The following is a 21,024-nucleotide window of genomic DNA, read 5'->3' on the forward strand; positions in this document are numbered from 1 at the left end:
GGAGATGGGGAGATGGGGAGATGGGAGATGGGGAGATGGGGAGATGCTCCAATGAATGAATGTGCGGGACAAAGGATCAGATGGGGAGATGGGGAGATGGGGAGATGGGGAGATGGGGGAGATGGGGAGATGGGGAGAGCTCAATGATGATGGGGGAGATGGGGAGATGGGGAGATGGGGAGATGCTCCAATGAATGAATGTGCGGGACAAAGGATCAGATGGGGAGATGGGGAGATGGGGAGATGGGGAGATGGGGAGATGGGGAGATGGGGAGATGCTCCAATGAATGAATGTGCGGGACAAAGGATCAGATGGGGAGATGGGGAGATGGGGAGATGGGGAGATGGGAGATGTCCAATGAATGAATGTGCGGGACAAAGGATCAGATGGGGAGATGGGGAGATGGGGAGATGGGGAGATGGGGAGATGCTCCAATGAATGAATGTGCGGGACAAAGGATCAGATGGGGAGATGGGGAGATGGGGAGATGGGGAGATGCTCCAATGAATGAATGTGCGGGACAAAGGATCAGATGGGGAGATGGGGATGGGAGATGGGGAGATGGGAGATGGGATGCTCCAATGAATGAATGTGCGGGACAAAGGATCAGATGGGGAGATGGGGAGATGGGGAGATGGGAGATGCTCCAATGAATGAATGCGGACAAAGGATCAGTGGGGAAGGATGAGATGGGGAGATGGGGAGATGGGGAGATGGGGAGATGCTCCAATGAATGAATGTGCGGGACAAAGGATCAGATGGGGAGATGGGGAGATGGGGAGATGGGGAGATGGGGAGATGGGGAGATGGGGAGATGGGGAGATGCTCCAATGAATGAATGTGCAGGACAAAGGATCGGATGGGGAGATGGGGAGATGGGGAGATGGGGAGATGCTCCAATGAATGAATGTGCGGGACAAAGGATCGGATGGGGAGATGGGGAGATGGGGAGATGGGGAGATGGGGAGATGCTCCAATGAATGAATGTGCGGGACAAAGGATCGGATGGGGAGATGGGGAGATGGGGAGATGGGGAGATGGGGAGATGCTCCAATGAATGAATGTGCGGGACAAAGGATCAGATGGGGAGATGGGGAGATGGGGAGATGGGGAGATGCTCCAATGAATGAATGTGCGGGACAAAGGATCAGATGGGGAGATGGGGAGATGGGGAGATGGGGAGATGGGGAGATGCTCCAATGAATGAATGTGCGGGACAAAGGATCAGATGGGGAGATGGGGAGATGGGGAAATGGGGAGATGGGGAGATGCTCCAATGAATGAATGTGCGGGACAAAGGATCAGATGGGGAGATGGGGAGATGGGGAGATGGGGAGATGGGGAGATGGGGAGATGGGGAGATGCTCCAATGAATGAATGTGCGGGACAAAGGATCAGATGGGGAGATGGGGAGATGGGGAGATGGGGAGATGGGGAGATGCTCCAATGAATGAATGTGCGGGACAAAGGATCAGATGGGGAGATGGGGAGATGGGGAGATGCTCCAATGAATGAATGTGCGGGACAAAGGATCAGATGGGGAGATGGGGAGATGGGGAGATGGGGAGATGCTCCAATGAATGAATGTGCGGGACAAAGGATCAGATGGGGAGATGGGGAGATGCTCCAATGAATGAATGTGCGGGACAAAGGATCAGATGGGGAGATGGGGAGATGCTCCAATGAATGAATGTGCGGGACAAAGGATCAGATGGGGAGATGGGGAGATGGGGAGATGCTCCAATGAATGAATGTGCGGGACAAAGGATCAGATGGGGAGATGGGGAGATGGGGAGATGGGGAGATGGGGAGATGGGGAGATGGGGAGATGGGGAGATGCTCCAATGAATGAATGTGCGGGACAAAGGATCAGAAGGGGAGATGGGGAGATGGGGAGATGGGGAGATGGGGAGATGGGGAGATGGGGAGATGGGGAGATGGGGAGATGGGGAGATGCTCCAATGAATGAATGTGCGGGACAAAGGATCAGATGGGGAGATGGGGAGATGGGGAGATGGGGAGATGGGGAGATGCTCCAATGAATGAATGTGCGGGACAAAGGATCAGATGGGGAGATGGGGAGATGGGGAGATGGGGAGATGGGGAGATGGGGAGATGGGGAGATGCTCCAATGAATGAATGTGCGGGACAAAGGATCAGATGGGGAGATGGGGAGATGGGGAGATGGGGAGATGGGGAGATGGGGAGATGCTCCAATGAATGAATGTGCGGGACAAAGGAGGAGATAGGGAGATGGGGAGATGGGGAGATGGGGAGATGCTCCAATGAATGAATGTGCGGGACAAAGGAGGAGATGGGGAGATGGGGAGATGGGGAGATGCTCCAATGAATGAATGTGCGGGACAGATGGGGAGATGGGGAGATGGGGAGATGGGGAGATGGGGAGATGGGGAGATGGGGAGATGCTCCAATGAATGAATGTGCGGGACAAAGGATCAGATGGGGAGATGGGGAGATGGGGAGATGGGGAGATGGGGAGATGCTCCAATGAATGAATGTGCGGGACAAAGGATCAGATGGGGAGATGGGGAGATGGGGAGATGGGGAGATGGGGAGATGCTCCAATGAATGAATGTGCGGGACAAAGGATCAGATGGGGAGATGAGGAGATGGGGAGATGGGGAGATGGGGAGATGGGGAGATGGGGAGATGGGGAGATGGGGAGATGCTCCAATGAATGAATGTGCGGGACAAAGGATCAGATGGGGAGATGGGGAGATGGGGAGATGGGGAGATGGGGAGATGCTCCAATGAATGAATGTGCGGGACAAAGGATCAGATGGGGAGATGGGGAGATGGGGAGATGGGGAGATGGGCCGATGGGGAGATGGGGAGATGGGGAGATGGGGAGATGGGGAGATGCTCCAATGAATGAATGTGCGGGACAAAGGATCAGATGGGGAGATGGGGAGATGGGGAGATGGGGAGATGCTCCAATGAATGAATGTGCGGGACAAAGGATCAGATGGGGAGATGGGGAGATGGGGAGATGGGGAGATGGGGAGATGCTCCAATGAATGAATGTGCGGGACAAAGGATCAGATGGGGAGATGGGGAGATGGGGAGATGGGGAGATGGGGAGATGCTCCAATGAATGAATGTGCGGGACAAAGGATCAGATGGGGAGATGGGGAGATGGGGAGATGGGGAGATGGGGAGATGGGGAGATGCTCCAATGAATGAATGTGCGGGACAAAGGATCAGATGGGGAGATGGGGAGATGGGGAGATGGGGAGATGGGGAGATGGGGAGATGGGGAGATGGGGAGATGGGGAGATGCTCCAATGAATGAATGTGCGGGACAAAGGATCAGATGGGGAGATGGAGAGATGGGGAGATGGGGAGATGGGGAGATGGGGAGATGGGGAGATGCTCCAATGAATGAATGTGCGGGACAAAGGATCAGATGGGGAGATGGGAGATGGGGAGATGCTCCAATGAATGAATGTGCGGGACAAAGGATCAGATGGGGAGATGGGGAGATGGGGAGATGGGGAGATGGGGAGATGGGGAGATGCTCCAATGAATGAATGTGCGGGACAAAGGATCAGATGGGGAGATGGGGAGATGGGGAGATGGGGAGATGCTCCAATGAATGAATGTGCGGGACAAAGGATCAGATGGGGAGATGGGGAGATGGGGAGATGGGGAGATGGGGAGATGCTCCAATGAATGAATGTGCGGGACAAAGGATCAGATGGGGAGATGGGGAGATGGGGAGATGGGGAGATGCTCCAATGAATGAATGTGCGGGACAAAGGATCAGATGGGGAGATGGGGAGATGGGGAGATGGGGAGATGGGGAGATGGGGAGATGGGGAGATGCTCCAATGAATGAATGTGCGGGACAAAGGATCAGATGGGGAGATGGGGAGATGGGGAGATGGGGAGATGGGGAGATGGGGAGATGCTCCAATGAATGAATGTGCGGGACAAAGGATCAGATGGGGAGATGGGGAGATGGGGAGATGGGGAGATGCTCCAATGAATGAATGTGCGGGACAAAGGATCAGATGGGGAGATGGGGAGATGGGGAGATGGGGAGATGCTCCAATGAATGAATGTGCGGGACAAAGGATCAGATGGGGAGATGGGGAGATGGGGAGATGCTCCAATGAATGAATGTGCGGGACAAAGGATCAGATGGGGAGATGGGGAGATGGGGAGATGGGGAGATGGGGAGATGGGGAGATGCTCCAATGAATGAATGTGCGGGACAAAGGATCAGATGGGGAGATGGGGAGATGGGGAGATGGGGAGATGCTCCAATGAATGAATGTGCGGGACAAAGGATCAGATGGGGAGATGGGGAGATGGGGAGATGGGGAGATGGGGAGATGGGGAGATGCTCCAATGAATGAATGTGCGGGACAAAGGATCAGATGGGGAGATGGGGAGATGGGGAGATGGGGAGATGGGGAGATGCTCCAATGAATGAATGTGCGGGACAAAGGATCAGATGGGGAGATGGGGAGATGCTCCAATGAATGAATGTGCGGGACAAAGGGGGAGATGGGGAGATGGGGAGATGGGGAGATGGGGAGATGCTCCAATGAATGAATGTGCGGGACAAAGGGGGAGATGGGGAGATGGGGAGATGGGGAGATGGGGAGATGGGGAGATGCTCCAATGAATGAATGTGCGGGACAAAGGGGGAGATGGGGAGATGGGGAGATGGGGAGATGGGGAGATGGGGAGATGGGGAGATGCTCCAATGAATGAATGTGCGGGACAAAGGATCAGATGGGGAGATGGGGAGATGGGGAGATGGGGAGATGGGGAGATGGGGAGATGGGGAGATGCTCCAATGAATGAATGTGCGGGACAAAGGATCAGATGGGGAGATGGGGAGATGGGGAGATGGGGAGATGCTCCAATGAATGAATGTGCGGGACAAAGGATCAGATGGGGAGATGGGGAGATGGGGAGATGGGGAGATGGGGAGATGGGGAGATGGGGAGATGCTCCAATGAATGAATGTGCGGGACAAAGGATCAGATGGGGAGATGGGGAGATGGGGAGATGGGGAGATGGGGAGATGCTCCAATGAATGAATGTGCGGGACAAAGGATCAGATGGGGAGATGGGGAGATGGGGAGATGGGGAGATGGGGAGATGCTCCAATGAATGAATGTGCGGGACAAAGGAGGAGATAGGGAGATGGGGAGATGGGGAGATGGGGAGATGCTCCAATGAATGAATGTGCGGGACAGATGGGGAGATGGGGAGATGGGGAGATGCTCCAATGAATGAATGTGCGGGACAGATGGGGAGATGGGGAGATGGGGAGATGCTCCAATGAATGAATGTGCGGGACAGATGGGGAGATGGGGAGATGGGGAGATGCTCCAATGAATGAATGTGCGGGACAGATGGGGAGATGGGGAGATGGGGAGATGCTCCAATGAATGAATGTGCGGGACAGATGGGGAGATGGGGAGATGGGGAGATGCTCCAATGAATGAATGTGCGGGACAGATGGGGAGATGGGGAGATGGGGAGATGGGGAGATGCTCCAATGAATGAATGTGCGGGACAGATGGGGAGATGGGGAGATGGGGAGATGCTCCAATGAATGAATGTGCGGGACAGATGGGGAGATGGGGAGATGGGGAGATGCTCCAATGAATGAATGTGCGGGACAGATGGGGAGATGGGGAGATGCTCCAATGAATGAATGTGCGGGACAGATGGGGAGATGGGGAGATGGGGAGATGCTCCAATGAATGAATGTGCGGGACAGATGGGGAGATGGGGAGATGGGGAGATGCTCCAATGAATGAATGTGATGGGGAGATGGGGAGATGGGGAGATGGGGAGATGGGGAGATGGGGAGATGGGGAGATGCTCCAATGAATGAATGTGATGGGGAGATGGGGAGATGGGGAGATGGGGAGATGCACCAATGAATGAATGTGATGGGGAGATGGGGAGATGGGGAGATGGGGAGATGCTCCAATGAATGAATGTGATGGGGAGATGGGGAGATGCTCCAATGAATGAATGTGATGGGGAGATGGGGAGATGGGGAGATGCTCCAATGAATGAATGTGATGGGGAGATGGGGAGATGGGGAGATGGGGAGATGGGGAGATGCTCCAATGAATGAATGTGATGGGGAGATGGGGAGATGGGGAGATGCTCCAATGAATGAATGTGATGGGGAGATGGGGAGATGGGGAGATGCTCCAATGAATGAATGTGATGGGGAGATGGGGAGATGGGGAGATGCTCCAATGAATGAATCTGATGGGGAGATGGGGAGATGGGGAGATGGGGAGATGCTCCAATGAATGAATGTGATGGGGAGATGGGGAGATGGGGAGATGGGGAGATGGGGAGATGGGGAGATGCTCCAATGAATGAATGTGATGGGGAGATGGGGAGATGGGGAGATGGGGAGATGGGGAGATGGGGAGATGCTCCAATGAATGAATGTGATGGGGAGATGGGGAGATGGGGAGATGCTCCAATGAATGAATGTGATGGGGAGATGGGGAGATGGGGAGATGGGGAGATGGGGAGATGGGGAGATGCTCCAATGAATGAATGTGATGGGGAGATGGGGAGATGGGGAGATGCTCCAATGAATGAATGTGATGGGGAGATGGGGAGATGGGGAGATGGGGAGATGGGGAGATGCTCCAATGAATGAATGTGATGGGGAGATGGGGAGATGGGGAGATGGGGAGATGGGGAGATGCTCCAATGAATGAATGTGATGGGGAGATGGGGAGATGCTCCAATGAATGAATGTGATGGGGAGATGGGGAGATGGGGAGATGGGGAGATGCTCCAATGAATGAATGTGATGGGGAGATGGGGAGATGCTCCAATGAATGAATGTGATGGGGAGATGGGGAGATGGGGAGATGGGGAGATGCTCCAATGAATGAATGTGATGGGGAGATGGGGAGATGCTCCAATGAATGAATGTGATGGGGAGATGGGGAGATGGGGAGATGGGGAGATGCTGCAATGAATGAATGTGATGGGGAGATGGGGAGATGGGGAGATGCTCCAATGAATGAATGTGATGGGGAGATGGGGAGATGGGGAGATGGGGAGATGGGGAGATGCTCCAATGAATGAATGTGATGGGGAGATGGGGAGATGGGGAGATGGGGAGATGGGGAGATGCTCCAATGAATGAATGTGATGGGGAGATGGGGAGATGGGGAGATGCTCCAATGAATGAATGTGATGGGGAGATGGGGAGATGGGGAGATGGGGAGATGGGGAGATGCTCCAATGAATGAATGTGATGGGGAGATGGGGAGATGGGGAGATGGGGAGATGGGGAGATGGGGAGATGCTCCAATGAATGAATGAGATGGGGAGATGGGGAGATGGGGAGATGGGGAGATGGGGAGATGGGGAGATGCTCCAATGAATGAATGTGATGGGGAGATGGGGAGATGGGGAGATGGGGAGATGGGGAGATGCTCCAATGAATGGGGGAGATGGGGAGATGGGGAGATGGGGAGATGGGGAGATGGGGAGATGCTCCAATGAATGAATGTGATGGGGAGATGGGGAGATGGGGAGATGGGGAGATGGGGAGATGGGGAGATGCTCCAATGAATGAATGTGATGGGGAGATGGGGAGATGGGGAGATGGGGAGATGGGGAGATGCTCCAATGAATTAATGTGATGGGGAGATGGGGAGATGGGGAGATGGGGAGATGGGGAGATGGGGAGATGCTCCAATGAATGAATGTGATGGGGAGATGGGGAGATGGGGAGATGCTCCAATGAATGAATGTGATGGGGAGATGGGGAGATGGGGAGATGGGGAGATGGGGAGATGCTCCAATGAATGAATGTGATGGGGAGATGGGGAGATGGGGAGATGGGGAGATGGGGAGATGGGGAGATGGGGAGATGCTCCAATGAATGAATGTGATGGGGAGATGGGGAGATGCTCCAATGAATGAATGTGATGGGGAGATGGGGAGATGCTCCAATGAATGAATGTGATGGGGAGATGGGGAGATGGGGAGATGGGGAGATGGGGAGATGGGGAGATGGGGAGATGCTCCAATGAATGAATGTGATGGGGAGATGCTCCAATGAATGAATGTGATGGGGAGATGCTCCAATGAATGAATGTGATGGGGAGATGGGGAGATGGGGAGATGGGGAGATGGGGAGATGGGGAGATGGGGAGATGGGGAGATGCTCCAATGAATGAATGTGATGGGGAGATGGGGAGATGGGGAGATGGGGAGATGGGGAGATGCTCCAATGAATGAATGTGATGGGGAGATGGGGAGATGGGGAGATGCTCCAATGAATGAATGTGATGGGGAGATGGGGAGATGGGGAGATGGGGAGATGGGGAGATGGGGAGATGCTCCAATGAATGAATGTGATGGGGAGATGGGGAGATGCTCCAATGAATGAATGTGATGGGGAGATGGGGAGATGGGGAGATGGGGAGATGCTCCAATGAATGAATGTGATGGGGAGATGGGGAGATGGGGAGATGGGGAGATGGGGAGATGCTCCAATGAATGAATGTGATGGGGAGATGGGGAGATGGGGAGATGGGGAGATGGGGAGATGCTCCAATGAATGAATGTGATGGGGAGATGGGGAGATGGGGAGATGGGGAGATGGGGAGATGCTCCAATGAATGAATGTGATGGGGAGATGGGGAGATGGGGAGATGGGGAGATGGGGAGATGGGGAGATGGGGAGATGCTCCAATGAATGAATGTGATGGGGAGATGGGGAGATGGGGAGATGCTCCAATGAATGAATGTGATGGGGAGATGGGGAGATGGGGAGATGGGGAGATGCTCCAATGAATGAATGTGATGGGGAGATGGGGAGATGGGGAGATGGGGAGATGCTCCAATGAATGAATGTGATGGGGAGATGGGGAGATGGGGAGATGCTCCAATGAATGAATGTGATGGGGAGATGGGGAGATGGGGAGATGGGGAGATGCTCCAATGAATGAATGTGATGGGGAGATGGGGAGATGGGGAGATGGGGAGATGGGGAGATGCTCCAATGAATGAATGTGATGGGGAGATGGGGAGATGCTCCAATGAATGAATGTGATGGGGAGATGGGGAGATGGGGAGATGGGGAGATGCTCCAATGAATGAATGTGATGGGGAGATGGGGAGATGGGGAGATGGGGAGATGGGGAGATGCTCCAATGAATGAATGTGATGGGGAGATGGGGAGATGGGGAGATGGGGAGATGGGGAGATGCTCCAATGAATGAATGTGATGGGGAGATGGGGAGATGGGGAGATGCTCCAATGAATGAATGTGATGGGGAGATGGGGAGATGGGGAGATGGGGAGATGCTCCAATGAATGAATGTGATGGGGAGATGGGGAGATGGGGAGATGGGGAGATGGGGAGATGCTCCAATGAATGAATGTGATGGGGAGATGGGGAGATGGGGAGATGGGGAGATGGGGAGATGGGGAGATGGGGAGATGCTCCAATGAATGAATGTGATGGGGAGATGGGGAGATGGGGAGATGGGGAGATGGGGAGATGGGGAGATGCTCCAATGAATGAATGTGATGGGGAGATGGGGAGATGGGGAGATGGGGAGATGTGGAGATGGGGAGATGCTCCAATGAATGAATGTGATGGGGAGATGGGGAGATGGGGAGATGGGGAGATGGGGAGATGGGGAGATGCTCCAATGAATGAATGTGATGGGGAGATGGGGAGATGGGGAGATGGGGAGATGGGGAGATGGGGAGATGGGGAGATGCTCCAATGAATGAATGTGATGGGGAGATGGGGAGATGGGGAGATGGGGAGATGGGGAGATGCTCCAATGAATGAATGTAATGGGGAGATGCTCCAATGAATGAATGTGATGGGGAGATGGGGAGATGGGGAGATGGGGAGATGGGGAGATGGGGAGATGCTCCAATGAATGAATGTGATGGGGAGATGGGGAGATGGGGAGATGGGGAGATGGGGAGATGGGGAGATGCTCCAATGAATGAATGTGATGGGGAGATGGGGAGATGGGGAGATGGGGAGATGGGGAGATGCTCCAATGAATGAATGTGATGGGGAGATGGGGAGATGGGGAGATGGGGAGATGCTCCAATGAATGAATGTGATGGGGAGATGGGGAGATGGGGAGATGGGGAGATGGGGAGATGGGGAGATGGGGAGATGGGGAGATGCTCCAATGAATGAATGTGATGGGGAGATGGGGAGATGGGGAGATGGGGAGATGCTCCAATGAATGAATGTGATGGGGAGATGGGGAGATGGGGAGATGCTCCAATGAATGAATGTGATGGGGAGATGGGGAGATGCTCCAATGAATGAATGTGATGGGGAGATGCTCCAATGAATGAATGTGATGGGGAGATGGGGAGATGGGGAGATGGGGAGATGGGGAGATGGGGAGATGCTCCAATGAATGAATGTGATGGGGAGATGGGGAGATGGAGAGATGGGGAGATGGGGAGATGGGGAGATGCTCCAATGAATGAATGTGATGGGGAGATGGGGAGATGGGGAGATGGGGAGATGGGGAGATGCTCCAATGAATGAATGTGATGGGGAGATGGGGAGATGGGGAGATGGGGAGATGGGGAGATGCTCCAATGAATGAATGTGATGGGGAGATGGGGAGATGGGGAGATGGGGAGATGGGGAGATGCTCCAATGAATGAATGTGATGGGGAGATGGGGAGATGGGGAGATGGGGAGATGCTCCAATGAATGAATGTGATGGGGAGATGCTCCAATGAATGAATGTGATGGGGAGATGGGGAGATGGGGAGATGGGGAGATGGGGAGATGCTCCAATGAATGAATGTGATGGGGAGATGGGAGATGGGGAGATGCTCCAATGAATGAATGTGATGGGGAGATGGGGAGATGGGGAGATGGGGAGATGGGGAGATGCTCCAATGAATGAATGTGATGGGGAGATGGGGAGATGCTCCAATGAATGAATGTGATGGGGAGATGGGGAGATGGGGAGATGCTCCAATGAATGAATGTGATGGGGAGATGGGGAGATGCTCCAATGAATGAATGTGATGGGGAGATGGGGAGATGCTCCAATGAATGAATGTGATGGGGAGATGGGGAGATGGGGAGATGGGGAGATGCTCCAATGAATGAATGTGATGGGGAGATGGGGAGATGGGGAGATGGGGAGATGGGGAGATGGGGAGATGCTCCAATGAATGAATGTGATGGGGAGATGGGGAGATGGGGAGATGGGGAGATGGGGAGATGCTCCAATGAATGAATGTGATGGGGAGATGCTCCAATGAATGAATGTGATGGGGAGATGGGGAGATGGGGAAATGGGGAGATGCTCCAATGAATGAATGTGATGGGGAGATGCTCCAATGAATGAATGTGATGGGGAGATGGGGAGATGGGGAGATGCTCCAATGAATGAATGTGATGGGGAGATGGGGAGATGGGGAGATGGGGAGATGGGGAGATGCTCCAATGAATGAATGTGATGGGGAGATGGGGAGATGGGGAGATGCTCCAATGAATGAATGTGATGGGGAGATGGGGAGATGGGGAGATGCTCCAATGAATGAATGTGATGGGGAGATGGGGAGATGCTCCAATGAATGAATGTGATGGGGAGATGGGGAGATGGGGAGATGCTCCAATGAATGAATGTGATGGGGAGATGGGGAGATGCTCCAATGAATGAATGTGATGGGGAGATGGGGAGATGGGGAGATGGGGAGATGGGGAGATGGGGAGATGCTCCAATGAATGAATGTGATGGGGAGATGGGGAGATGGGGAGATGCTCCAATGAATGAATGTGATGGGGAGATGGGGAGATGGGGAGATGCTCCAATGAATGAATGTGATGGGGAGATGGGGAGATGCTCCAATGAATGAATGTGATGGGGAGATGGGGAGATGGGGAGATGCTCCAATGAATGAATGTGATGGGGAGATGGGGAGATGCTCCAATGAATGAATGTGATGGGGAGATGGGGAGATGCTCCAATGAATGAATGTGATGGGGAGATGGGGAGATGGGGAGATGGGGAGATGGGGAGATGGGGAGATGCTCCAATGAATGAATGTGATGGGGAGATGGGGAGATGGGGAGATGGGGAGATGGGGAGATGCTCCAATGAATGAATGTGATGGGGAGATGGGGAGATGCTCCAATGAATGAATGTGATGGGGAGATGGGGAGATGCTCCAATGAATGAATGTGATGGGGAGATGGGGAGATGCTCCAATGAATGAATGTGATGGGGAGATGGGGAGATGGGGAGATGGGGAGATGGGGAGATGCTCCAATGAATGAATGTGATGGGGAGATGGGGAGATGGGGAGATGGGGAGATGGGGAGATGGGGAGATGCTCCAATGAATGAATGTGATGGGGAGATGGGGAGATGCTCCAATGAATGAATGTGATGGGGAGATGGGGAGATGGGGAGATGCTCCAATGAATGAATGTGATGGGGAGATGGGGAGATGGGGAGATGCTCCAATGAATGAATGTGATGGGGAGATGGGGAGATGGGGAGATGCTCCAATGAATGAATGTGATGGGGAGATGGGGAGATGGGGAGATGCTCCAATGAATGAATGTGATGGGGAGATGGGGAGATGGGGAGATGGGGAGATGGGGAGATGCTCCAATGAATGAATGTGATGGGGAGATGGGGAGATGGGGAGATGGGGAGATGGGGAGATGGGGAGATGGGGAGATGCTCCAATGAATGAATGTGATGGGGAGATGGGGAGATGGGGAGATGGGGAGATGCTCCAATGAATGAATGTGATGGGGAGATGGGGAGATGGGGAGATGGGGAGATGGGGAGATGGGGAGATGGGGAGATGCTCCAATGAATGAATGTGATGGGGAGATGGGGAGATGGGGAGATGGGGAGATGGGGAGATGCTCCAATGAATGAATGTGATGGGGAGATGGGGAGATGGGGAGATGGGGAGATGGGGAGATGCTCCAATGAATGAATGTGATGGGGAGATGGGGAGATGGGGAGATGGGGAGATGGGGAGATGGGGAGATGCTCCAATGAATGAATGTGATGGGGAGATGGGGAGATGGGGAGATGCTCCAATGAATGAATGTGATGGGGAGATGGGGAGATGGGGAGATGGGGAGATGGGGAGATGGGGAGATGCTCCAATGAATGAATGTGATGGGGAGATGGGGAGATGGGGAGATGGGGAGATGGGGAGATGCTCCAATGAATGAATGTGATGGGGAGATGGGGAGATGGGGAGATGGGGAGATGGGGAGATGGGGAGATGCTCCAATGAATGAATGTGATGGGGAGATGGGGAGATGGGGAGATGCTCCAATGAATGAATGTGATGGGGAGATGGGGAGATGGGGAGATGCTCCAATGAATGAATGTGATGGGGAGATGGGGAGATGGGGAGATGGGGAGATGCGGAGATGGGGAGATGGGGAGATGCTCCAATGAATGAATGTGATGGGGAGATGGGGAGATGGGGAGATGCTCCAATGAATGAATGTGATGGGGAGATGGGGAGATGGGGAGATGCGGAGATGGGGAGATGGGGAGATGGGGAGATGCTCCAATGAATGAATGTGATGGGGAGATGGGGAGATGGGGAGATGGGGAGATGCTCCAATGAATGAATGTGATGGGGAGATGGGGAGATGGGGAGATGCTCCAATGAATGAATGTGATGGGGAGATGGGGAGATGGGGAGATGGGGAGATGGGGAGATGGGGAGATGCTCCAATGAATGAATGTGATGGGGAGATGGGGAGATGGGGAGATGCTCCAATGAATGAATGTGATGGGGAGATGGGGAGATGGGGAGATGCTCCAATGAATGAATGTGATGGGGAGATGGGGAGATGCTCCAATGAATGAATGTGATGGGGAGATGGGGAGATGCTCCAATGAATGAATGTGATGGGGAGATGGGGAGATGCTCCAATGAATGAATGTGATGGGGAGATGGGGAGATGGGGAGATGGGGAGATGCTACAATGAATGAATGTGATGGGGAGATGGGGAGATGGGGAGATGGGGAGATGCTCCAATGAATGAATGTGATGGGGAGATGGGGAGATGGGGAGATGGGGAGATGGGGAGATGGGGAGATGGGGAGATGCTCCAATGAATGAATGTGATGGGGAGATGAGGAGATGGGGAGATGGGGAGATGGGGAGATGGGGAGATGGGGAGATGGGGAGATGCTCCAATGAATGAATGTGATGGGGAGATGGGGAGATGGGGAGATGCTCCAATGAATGAATGTGATGGGGAGATGGGGAGATGCTCCAATGAATGAATGTGATGGGGAGATGGGGAGATGGGGAGATGGGGAGATGCTCCAATGAATGAATGTGATGGGGAGATGGGGAGATGGGGAGATGGGGAGATGGGGAGATGGGGAGATGGGGAGATGCTCCAATGAATGAATGTGATGGGGAGATGGGGAGATGCTCCAATGAATGAATGTGATGGGGAGATGGGGAGATGGGGAGATGGGGAGATGCTCCAATGAATGAATGTGATGGGGAGATGGGGAGATGGGGAGATGGGGAGATGGGGAGATGGGGAGATGCTCCAATGAATGAATGTGATGGGGAGATGGGGAGATGGGGAGATGGGGAGATGGGGAGATGCTCCAATGAATGAATGTGATGGGGAGATGGGGAGATGGGGAGATGGGGAGATGCTCCAATGAATGAATGTGATGGGGAGATGGGGAGATGGGGAGATGGGGAGATGCTCCAATGAATGAATGTGATGGGGAGATGGGGAGATGGGGAGATGGGGAGATGGGGAGATGGGGAGATGCTCCAATGAATGAATGTGATGGGGAGATGGGGAGATGGGGAGATGGGGAGATGGGGAGATGCTCCAATGAATGAATGTGATGGGGAGATGGGGAGATGGGGAGATGGGGAGATGGGGAGATGGGGAGATGCTCCAATGAATGAATGTGATGGGGAGATGGGGAGATGGGGAGATGGGGAGATGCTCCAATGAATGAATGTGATGGGGAGATGGGGAGATGGGGAGATGGGGAGATGGGGAGATGGGGAGATGCTCCAATGAATGAATGTGATGGGGAGATGGGGAGATGGGGAGATGGGGAGATGGGGAGATGGGGAGATGCTCCAATGAATGAATGTGATGGGGAGATGGGGAGATGGGGAGATGGGGAGATGGGGAGATGGGGAGATGCTCCAATGAATGGGGGAGATGGGGAGATGGGGAGATGCTCCAATGAATGAATGTGATGGGGAGATGGGGAGATGGGGAGATGGGGAGATGGGGAGATGGGGAGATGGGGAGATGCTCCAATGAATGAATGTGATGGGGAGATGGGGAGATGGGGAGATGGGGAGATGCTCCAATGAATGAATGAGATGGGGAGATGGGGAGATGGGGAGATGGGGAGATGCTCCAATGAATGAATGAGATGGGGAGATGGGGAGATGGGGAGATGCTCCAATGAATGAATGTGATGGGGAGATGGGGAGATGGGGAGATGCTCCAATGAATGAATGTGATGGGGAGATGGGGAGATGGGGAGATGGGGAGATGGGGAGATGCTCCAATGAATGAATGTGATGGGGAGATGGGGAGATGGGGAGATGGGGAGATGGGGAGATGCTCCAATGAATGAATGTGATGGGGAGATGGGGAGATGGGGAGATGGGGAGATGGGGAGATGGGGAGATGGGGAGATGCTCCAATGAATGAATGTGATGGGGAGATGGGGAGATGGGGAGATGCTCCAATGAATGAATGTGATGGGGAGATGGGGAGATGGGGAGATGGGGAGATGCTCCAATGAATGAATGTGATGGGGAGATGGGGAGATGGGGAGATGGTGAGATGGGGAGATGGGGAGATGCTCCAATGAATGAATGTGATGGGGAGATGGGGAGATGGGGAGATGGGGAGATGGGGAGATGCTCCAATGAATGAATGTGATGGGGAGATGGGGAGATGGGGAGATGCTCCAATGAATGAATGTGATGGGGAGATGGGGAGATGGGGAGATGCTCCAATGAATGAATGTGATGGGGAGATGGGGAGATGGGGAGATGGGGAGATGCGGAGATGGGGAGATGGGGAGATGCTCCAATGAATGAATGTGATGGGGAGATGGGGAGATGGGGAGATGGGGAGATGCTCCAATGAATGAATGTGATGGGGAGATGGGGAGATGCGGAGATGGGGAGATGGGGAGATGGGGAGATGCTCCAATGAATGAATGTGATGGGGAGATGGGGAGATGGGGAGATGGGGAGATGCTCCAATGAATGAATGTGATGGGGAGATGGGGAGATGGGGAGATGCTCCAATGAATGAATGTGATGGGGAGATGGGGAGATGGGGAGATGGGGAGATGGGGAGATGGGGAGATGCTCCAATGAATGAATGTGATGGGGAGATGGGGAGATGGGGAGATGCTCCAATGAATGAATGTGATGGGGAGATGGGGAGATGGGGAGATGCTCCAATGAATGAATGTGATGGGGAGATGGGGAGATGGGGAGATGCTCCAATGAATGAATGTGATGGGGAGATGGGGAGATGCTCCAATGAATGAATGTGATGGGGAGATGGGGAGATGCTCCAATGAATGAATGTGATGGGGAGATGAGGAGATGGGGAGATGGGGAGATGGGGAGATGCTACAATGAATGAATGTGATGGGGAGATGGGGAGATGGGGAGATGGGGAGATGCTCCAATGAATGAATGTGATGGGGAGATGGGGAGATGGGGAGATGGGGAGATGGGGAGATGGGGAGATGGGGAGATGCTCCAATGAATGAATGTGATGGGGAGATGAGGAGATGGGGAGATGGGGAGATGGGGAGATGGGGAGATGGGGAGATGCTCCAATGAATGAATGTGATGGGGAGATGGGGAGATGGGGAGATGCTCCAATGAATGAATGTGATGGGGAGATGGGGAGATGCTCCAATGAATGAATGTGATGGGGAGATGGGGAGATGGGGAGATGGGGAGATGGGGAGATGGGGAGATGCTCCAATGAATGAATGTGATGGGGAGATGGGGAGATGGGGAGATGGGGAGATGGGGAGATGGGGAGATGCTCCAATGAATGAATGTGATGGGGAGATGGGGAGATGCTCCAATGAATGAATGTGATGGGGAGATGGGGAGATGGGGAGATGGGGAGATGCTCCAATGAATGAATGTGATGGGGAGATGGGGAGATGGGGAGATGGGGAGATGGGGAGATGCTCCAATGAATGAATGTGATGGGGAGATGGGGAGATGGGGAGATGGGGAGATGGGGAGATGGGGAGATGCTCCAATGAATGAATGTGATGGGGAGATGGGGAGATGGGGAGATGGGGAGATGGGGAGATGCTCCAATGAATGAATGTGATGGGGAGATGGGGAGATGGGGAGATGGGGAGATGCTCCAATGAATGAATGTGATGGGGAGATGGGGAGATGGGGAGATGGGGAGATGGGGAGATGCTCCAATGAATGAATGTGATGGGGAGATGGGGAGATGGGGAGATGGGGAGATGGGGAGATGCTCCAATGAATGAATGTGATGGGGAGATGGGGAGATGGGGAGATGGGGAGATGGGGAGATGGGGAGATGGGGAGATGCTCCAATGAATGAATGTGATGGGGAGATGGGGAGATGGGGAGATGGGGAGATGCTCCAATGAATGAATGTGATGGGGAGATGGGGAGATGGGGAGATGGGGAGATGGGGAGATGCTCCAATGAATGAATGTGATGGGGAGATGGGGAGATGGGGAGATGGGGAGATGGGGAGATGGGGAGATGCTCCAATGAATGAATGTGATGGGGAGATGGGGAGATGGGGAGATGGGGAGATGGGGAGATGCTCCAATGAATGGGGGAGATGGGGAGATGGGGAGATGCTCCAATGAATGAATGTGATGGGGAGATGGGGAGATGGGGAGATGGGGAGATGGGGAGATGGGGAGATGCTCCAATGAATGAATGTGATGGGGAGATGGGGAGATGGGGAGATGGGGAGATGCTCCAATGAATGAATGAGATGGGGAGATGGGGAGATGGGGAGATGGGGAGATGCTCCAATGAATGAATGAGATGGGGAGATGGGGAGATGGGGAGATGCTCCAATGAATGAATGTGATGGGGAGATGGGGAGATGGGGAGATGCTCCAATGAATGAATGTGATGGGGAGATGGGGAGATGGGGAGATGGGGAGATGGGGAGATGGGGAGATGGGGAGATGCTCCAATGAATGAATGTGATGGGGAGATGGGGAGATGGGGAGATGGGGAGATGCTCCAATGAATGAATGTGATGGGGAGATGGGGAGATGGGGAGATGGGGAGATGCTCCAATGAATGAATGTGATGGGGAGATGGGGAGATGGGGAGATGGGGAGATGGGGAGATGCTCCAATGAATGAATGTGATGGGGAGATGGGGAGATGGGGAGATGGGGAGATGGGGAGATGCTCCAATGAATGAATGTGATGGGGAGATGGGGAGATGGGGAGATGGGGAGATGGGGAGATGCTCCAATGAATGAATGTGATGGGGAGATGGGGAGATGGGGAGATGGGGAGATGGGGAGATGGGGAGATGGGGAGATGCTCCAATGAATGAATGTGATGGGGAGATGGGGAGATGGGGAGATGGGGAGATGGGGAGATGCTCCAATGAATGAATGTGATGGGGAGATGGGGAGATGGGGAGATGGGGAGATGGGGAGATGCTCCAATGAATGGGGGAGATGGGGAGATGGGGAGATGGGGAGATGCTCCAATGAATGAATGAGATGGGGAGATGGGGAGATGGGGAGATGGGGAGATGCTCCAATGAATGGGGGAGATGGGGAGATGGGGAGATGGGGAGATGCTCCAATGAATGGGGGAGATGGGGAGATGGGGAGATGCTCCAATGAATGGGGGAGATGGGGAGATGGGGAGATGGGGAGATGCTCCAATGAATGGGGGAGATGGGGAGATGGGGAGATGGGGAGATGCTCCAATGAATGGGGGAGATGGGGAGATGGGGAGATGGGGAGATGCTCCAATGAATGGGGGAGATGGGGAGATGGGGAGATGGGGAGATGCTCCAATGAATGGGGGAGATGGGGAGATGGGGAGATGGGGAGATGCTCCAGTGAATGGGGGAGATGGGGAGATGGGGAGATGCTCCAATGAATGGGGGAGATGGGGAGATGGGGAGATGGGGAGATGGGGAGATGGGGAGATGCTCCAATGAATGAATGAGATGGGGAGATGGGGAGATGGGGAGATGCTCCAATGAATGGGGGAGATGGGGAGATGGGGAGATGGGGAGATGCTCCAATGAATGGGGGAGATGGGGAGATGGGGAGATGGGGAGATGGGGAGATGCTCCAATGAATGGGGGAGATGGGGAGATGGGGAGATGGGGAGATGGGGAGATGCTCCAATGAATGAATGAGATGGGGAGATGGGGAGATGGGGAGATGGGGAGATGCTCCAATGAATGGGGGAGATGGGGAGATGGGGAGATGGGGAGATGCTCCAATGAATGAATGAGATGGGGAGATGGGGAGATGGGGAGATGCTCCAATGAATGGGGGAGATGGGGAGATGCTCCAATGAATGGGGGAGATGGGGAGATGGGGAGATGGGGAGATGCTCCAATGAATGGGGGAGATGGGGAGATGGGGAGATGGGGAGATGCTCCAATGAATGGGGGAGATGGGGAGATGGGGAGATGGGGAGATGCTCCAATGAATGGGGGAGATGGGGAGATGGGGAGATGGGGAGATGCTCCAATGAATGGGGGAGATGGGGAGATGGGGAGATGGGGAGATGGGGAGATGGGGAGATGCTCCAATGAATGGGGGAGATGGGGAGATGGGGAGATGGGGAGATGGGGAGATGGGGAGATGCTCCAATGAATGGGGGAGATGGGGAGATGGGGAGATGGGGAGATGGGGAGATGGGGAGATGCTCCAATGAATGGGGGAGATGGGGAGATGGGGAGATGCTCCAATGAATGGGGGAGATGGGGAGATGGGGAGATGGGGAGATGGGGAGATGGAGAGATGAATGGGGGAGATGGGGAGATGGGGAGATGGGGAGATGGGGAGATGCTCCAATGAATGGGGGAGATGGGGAGATGGGGAGATGGGGAGATGCTCCAATGAATGGGGGAGATGGGGAGATGGGGAGATGGGGAGATGGGGAGATGCTCCAATGAATGGGGGAGATGGGGAGATGGGGAGATGCTCCAATGAATGGGGGAGATGGGGAGATGGGGAGATGCTCCAATGAATGGGGGAGATGGGGAGATGGGGAGATGCTCCAATGAATGGGGGAGATGGGGAGATGGGGAGAGGGGGAGATGGGGAGATGGGGAGATGCTCCAATGAATGGGGGAGATGGGGAGATGGGGAGATGCTCCAATGAATGGGGGAGATAAGGGGAGATAAGGGGAGATAAGGGGAGATAAGGGGAGATAGGGGGAGATAGGGGGAGATAGGGGGAGATAGGGGGAGATAGGGGGAGATAGGGGAGATAGGGGAGATAGGGGAGATAGGGGAGATAGGGGAGATGGGGAGATGCTCCAATGAATGGGGGAGATGGGGAGATGGGGAGATGCTCCAATGAATGGGGGAGATGGGGAGATGGGGAGATGGGGAGATGGGGAGATGCTCCAATGAATGAATGAGATGGGGAGATGGGGAGATGGGGAGATGGGGAGATGCTCCAATGAATGAATGAGATGGGGAGATGGGGACATGGGGAGATGGGGAGATGCTCCAATGAATGAATGAGATGGGGAGATGGGGAGATGGGGAGATGGGGAGATGCTCCAATGAATGAATGAGATGGGGAGATGGGGAGATGGGGAGATGGGGAGATGGGGAGATGCTCCAATGAATGAATGAGATGGGGAGATGGGGAGATGGGGAGATGCTCCAATGAATGAATGAGATGGGGAGATGGGGAGATGGGGAGATGGGGAGATGCTCCAATGAA

This window comes from Pleurodeles waltl, chromosome 4_1 (assembly GCF_031143425.1).
Source record: "Pleurodeles waltl isolate 20211129_DDA chromosome 4_1, aPleWal1.hap1.20221129, whole genome shotgun sequence".
In the NCBI taxonomy this organism is placed as follows: domain Eukaryota; kingdom Metazoa; phylum Chordata; class Amphibia; order Caudata; family Salamandridae; genus Pleurodeles; species Pleurodeles waltl.